Genomic DNA, 6,170 nt, shown 5'->3' with positions numbered 1-6,170 from the left:
CTCAAGCAATACATCAACGATTTCATCAATCCCTCTATACCCCTTTTAACATGGTATCTACCGCAAGTTACCTAGCCACCACCCGCCGTTTTCGCCCCGCACGCTGCCCTCGGGGCGGTCAGCCTCCATGACCGTCGCCGGGGGCCACGCTGCCCGTACCTAGGGTTCGTCCGCCGGTCGTGTTGACCGACTGTCCTAGAGAGACTTTTTCCGATCTTTTGATCCGAATTTTCTCTCTTTCGCTGATCACTTTGATCCGCGATTTCTTTTTGATTTTCCGATCTAAGATCGGTTCGTCGCATGTCGCCGCAGTCGACACACACGCGCCTCTACACCGTCAACGGCGTGACCCCGACCTCTTCTTCGACTCGGCAGCCTCGTGCACCGCATCAGCCCGTCACATCGTTACCCGCGCGTTTGCTCGCCCATCGCTTTGCGCAGGTCGTCGCCGCCAACGGCACGAACCCGACCTCTTCTTCGACCCGGCAGCCTCGCACGACGCGGCGGCCCGTCCCGGCCGTCGTTCGTGCGTCTGGCTGCTCGTCGCTCCATGCTGGTCGTCGTCGCTCTCATCTGATCAAGATCCTACATCGCCTCAACTCCACCCCGCTCGATTGTCCACCGGCTCTGACATCGCGTCGTCTGCACGTGGCATGGGTGGCTCGGCCACCTCATCACCGACCGTCGACCACGACCTTGCGAGCGACCAGATTGATCATCTGGTCACCGCTCTGCTCCATCCGCGCCGCTTAACCGACCTAGGTAGTCGCTTCTGCGCGCCTCCGGAGAGGTCCTGTGCAGATCATCCCCGAGTATAGTGCGCCCCTCCATCGGTCGAGCATCGGGCTGCCGCTGCATTGCCCCATCGAGCCATAGCGTCGCCGCCCTGTGGTTCTCTCCGTGGCTGCACCGACCCGCATGCTACCACTGCGTCGCTCCTTCATGATGTAGCGCTGCGGCCTGCGGTCTACTACGGCCCCGAGGCCATCAGCTCCAAGTCCTCTTCGTGGCTGCACCGACCCTCGTGCTGCCGCTGTGTCGTCCCACCGGGCCGTAGCGAGCGTGGCACGCGATCTCCCTCGCCACGGCTGCAACGACCCGCGCACCGCCGTTGCGTCGCCACTTTAGGCCATTGCGCGGCGGCACGCGATTCCAGCCGCCGCCTTGAGGACGTCCCCGCGGCTGGCATGACCCTCGCGCCGCCACTGCGTCATCGCTTCAGGTTGTAGCGTTGCGGCACAGGACCAATGCCGCTGCTACGAGGTCTTCATGTCGTTGCCCCGACCTGCCTGCTACCGCTGCATTGCTCCTTCGGGTCGTACCATCACGGCCCATGGTCCACTCCACTGTCCCCGTGCGTCGACTTCTACGTGAGATGCCACCGCGTCGACTCCCTCGGCGCGGGAACGCCACCGTTTGCACGGGTCTTCGTCATGTTGTCGGGTTCTTCCTCGCCTACTCCGAGCGTCGCTGCCGCTATTCTTCGGTGCCACTACAGCTCACTCACCTGAGTCGTGCTGCCCGCTCACCCCCTTCGTCTCTGTCCAGCACCAGCTCATCGCCAACGTTGTCGTTGTCTTCCTCGACCACTTCATGTACTCCGACCACCGCGGGCAACATTGCCCCTCCTCCCGATCGATTTGCGCCACAAGCGTCGTCGAGTCCTTCTCTACTAGCCTCCTCGACATGGCGTACCGGTTTGTGCAGGTCCCCATCTACGCTTGTCCAGTGTTGGCAACACCGACGCGTGCCTTCGTCACTGGCATGTTCCCAGGTGTGCCAAACCTGAAGCGACACATCATCAACATCGTCTTCGTCCGTCTACGCATGCCTGATGATGGCAATGCCAATGTGTCTCCGGACTTGGCAAAACCGAATGACTATCACCATTGGTGTCACGCCCAAGATGCGACCCTAACCTCAATTTGGCACGAAGGCCTCGTCAGGGATAGAAGCGCATCTCGTCGTGTCGCAAGAATGGATATCGTTACAAGTACATGTACTGAAAAGAAGAGGTATATAGAATTGGCTTACACTCGCCACAAGCTACATCAGAGTCACAGCAGTACATTACATATAACATCAAGAGTAAGACCAGGGTCCGACTACGGACGAAAACAAACGAGAAAAATAAGAACGACGTCCATCCTTGCTATCCCAGGCTGCCGGCCTGGAACCCATCCTAGATCGATGAAGAAGAAGAAGAAGAAGAAGCAACTCCAAATGAACAATCAACGCGCTCGCGTCAAGTAACCTTTACCTGTACCTGCAACTGGTGTTGTAGTAATGTGTGAGCCACAGGGGACTTAGCAATCTCATTTCCAAAGGTATCAAGACTAGCAAAGCTTATTAGGTGAGGCATGGTTTAAGTGGTGAGGTTGCAGCAGCGACTAAGCATATATTTGGTGGCTAACTTACGAGTACAAGAATAAGAGGGGGAAGATCTACGCATAACGGACGTGACTACTAATGATCAAATGAATGATCCTGAACACCTACCTACGTCAGACATAACCCCACCGTGTCCTCGATCGGAGAAGGAACTCACGAAAGAGACAATCACGGTTACGCACACAGTTGTCATATTTTAATTAAGTTAACTTCAAGTTATCTAGAACCAGTGCTAAACAAAGTTTCCACGTTGCCACATAACCGCGGGCACGGCTTTCCAAAAGATTTAACCCTGCAGGGGTGCTCCAACTAGTCCATCACAAATTACCACAAGCCGCATAGAAATCCTCAATCACGAAGCTCGCGATCTCGTCGGATTCCCTAGTGGAAAACCTCAACTCTGAGATTACCCAAAGCATCACTGGAATCCCGATGCACAAAATATTTCGTCAAAGGTAAAACTAATCCAGCAAGGCCGCCCGACGTGTCGACAATCCCGATAGGAGTCGCGTAGCACGTTATCAGGACACGGCGGATGAGCTAGACGTCGGGATCGCTAAACCTCCGGGTGACCAGAGGGGCGCCGGACATCGCTCAGGTGGGACCAACACTCATGAGGAGCACTGGCCCCGGGGTTGATTAAATTACTCCGCGGGTGCCGGCGGGTCCCTATGCATTATTATTAGGTTATTAGGCAAATGTAGTACCAAAGTTGGGCCTTGCCAGACCAGTCTTAATCTAAAACGAATTATCAAGGGGGTCCACATAACAACCCCGATCGTGTTAGGAGCGCTCATTTATGGAACATAACACCGGTAGCCGAAACTAAGGGGGCAAAGGTGGAAACAAACACTAGGCTAGAAAGGCCGAGCCTTCCACCTTTTACCAAGTATATAGGTGCATTAAGTTAAATAGCATTTAATATGGTGATATAACAAGGAACCCATGTTTTCACATGGAAGCAACTGCACCTGCAACGAGCAACGCTAACCCAGGGTTAAGCAAGCAGTAACATGGCCTATCAGTGGTTTGCTAGGTTGAACAGGTTGAAGGTTTCATGGCATTGTTGAGAGGCTGATATTTAACATGTGGTAGGCAACGAGACATAACGACAGAAACGATAAAACTAGCATGGCAATGATAGTAATGGTATCTGGGGGAAATGATCATCTTGCCTGAGATCCCGCTTGGAAGAAGAATGCCTCCGTGAAGCACACGAACCGACGTAGTCGAACGGGTCCTCACATCTGACACGCTTGCGGAACTCTATCGAGACGAAGCAAACCGGAAACACAAATCAACACACGGAATTCACCACACGATGCAAGACACACATGATGCATGAACGGTCTAATGCAAGGCATGACAATCATAACAATCAAGCACTACACTCTAAGTGAAGCTCAATATGCAACGAGTTGCATATTGACGAAACTCCACGTTTAATTATTTAGTTCTATCCCGAATAGATACACGGCAATATTAAATGTGGTTAAACATGCAAGAGGTGAAGCGGAAATTAAACTACCTATCTAGATATTTTAAATGAGGTCGGAAATGACATATAGCATCTCCGAGACGACCTCACATGTTAATTTACAATTCTGTCCAGATCTGAAGTGATGCATTTTATTAGTTGTTAAACAGAAAAACAAATTGGTTCATGTGATTCTACGCGTCATTTGAAGCAATCTACACATAAAGATCATCTCCAACGGAGCTACGGATCAAAAGATACAAGCACCGCAAGATATGATGGCATGAATGCAATATGTGTGCAACGGCGGTCACGAGCACTTCAAAACATACAAACAGCAAGAGAAAAAGAAACTACACGAGATCCTAAGCAAGTTTCATGTAGGGCACGACCAAAACGGAGCTACGGTTCGAAAACTACGAGCAAAACAAGAAATCACTACAATCTGCCAAATTCAGCCACATAACGTTTACTACGCCCCACAACTACGGCTACACAACTCCGATATGCACAAGCAAGGCATGGCACGGAAGAGGGCAAGAAGCACTACTACGAACAACTAACAACAACTAGCATGACAGCAAGGAACACTAGGGAAAGAAGTCACAAAATGGCTTCCCACACACTATTTCAGACTTAGTGAAAATTACACCTCATGAAAGTGCAGCTTTCGATCTGAAGCAATATTGACAGCAGCAAAACCTATAGCTACAGGACTCCAAATGGCATGAAAATTTACAGCATGCTAGAGAAACACAAGGGGTACAACTAACTCCATTGGACCAACCTCAAAAGAGCTACAGATCAAAAGGCACAAGCAAGACAAGACAACAACAAAATAATAACAGATTCCAGACTTAGAAATATTTCAGCTCCTCTAAAACAGCACAATTTCTAGCAACTTGAGAGCAAGCAAAACACACCTAAACATGCATTTCTATTGCAACCAAAAATACCAGGGGCTAAACAAAACATCCAAGATCAACTCTCTAGTTGACAACTCCGTCAAACGACGCACGGAATAAATCCTACGAATTAAACAAAAGGGCAACATAGCAAAATATCTCGCGAACTAACTTTCTCAAAAACTAAAACTAATTGCACAGAAAAATCACAAAGCCTCCGGAACAAAAGAATAGGGACTAGCTCATACGGAAGAAGAGAATGAAGAAAAGAATGACAACTATCATCACAATAGAGTTGAAGAGCCTCTAGACAGAGAATTGACATAGTAGTTGGAAAACCAACAACAGAAAAACAAGATAGTAGTGGGCTTATGAAAATAATCTCAACAAATATGAGGTGACAACCAACCACTAAAAGGAACAAGGACAGATGAAAGCAAAGATATGAAAACTTCTTACACCGAGAGGATACATTGAGAACTGGGATTAATGACAAGCACCATAATAGCAACAATCCATAGGAAAAGCTTTAGGTGAAATCCAAACCAAGATAGCTCAATGAAGAAATCATGGGTTGAAAATATCTCATGATCATAGGATTGGTGGGTTTAATTATCTCATTCTTGAAAGGAAATCTCTTCGAGGCTCGTACACTAACAAGAATGCTATAATACCACCTCAAAGGATAAAGGAAGAACAATTGCACATAGAAACACAAGAGAAAGGATACTTGAGGTTCTCCAACAAGAATCTTGAAGAACAATTGAGAATGGATTGAAACCTTGATGAACCACCATGAAGGACCTCCGTATACGAATGAATGATGCAAAGATATCAAGGTAGAAAAGAATAAGATTATGACCTTGCCAAGATTTAGATGAAGCCTCACGGAGAGAAACTTGATAGAACTTAGAACTCCGGAAAAGAAAAGATAAGAACACTTGAGAAAAGAATTGATATCATTAGCCACTCCGAAAGAAGAATTGAAATCATTTTACGAAACAAGAATAAGAGTTATGTTATGCTTATCCTTCATCAAGTTAAATTGACGACAATCAACGGATTTAGCATACAACTTATTCCTCTTGAAAGAATCTTGAAGAGACAGAGAGATAAATAAAGCACAAAATAGAAGAAATGTTGCAAGAAACACCGGTAAGAATTCACAATTGAATGGGAACACCACGAATTAATGGAGAAACATGAGAATGACAAGATCATGAGCCACCTGAGAGAAAACTTGAACAAGACACCGGATAATCGAGAGACGAACGAAGAGACAACAATGGAGAAGAATTGAGGATGAAAGCTGAAAGGTGAGAACGAAGAATCTTCTAAAATGATGGCCTTCGGAGGATCGAGAAATAAAAACAACTCAGAGAAGCACCGGATAACAA

This window comes from Hordeum vulgare, chromosome 7H, assembly GCF_904849725.1.
Source record: "Hordeum vulgare subsp. vulgare chromosome 7H, MorexV3_pseudomolecules_assembly, whole genome shotgun sequence".
NCBI classification, from domain to species: domain Eukaryota; kingdom Viridiplantae; phylum Streptophyta; class Magnoliopsida; order Poales; family Poaceae; genus Hordeum; species Hordeum vulgare.
This window is presented reverse-complemented; position numbering follows the sequence as displayed.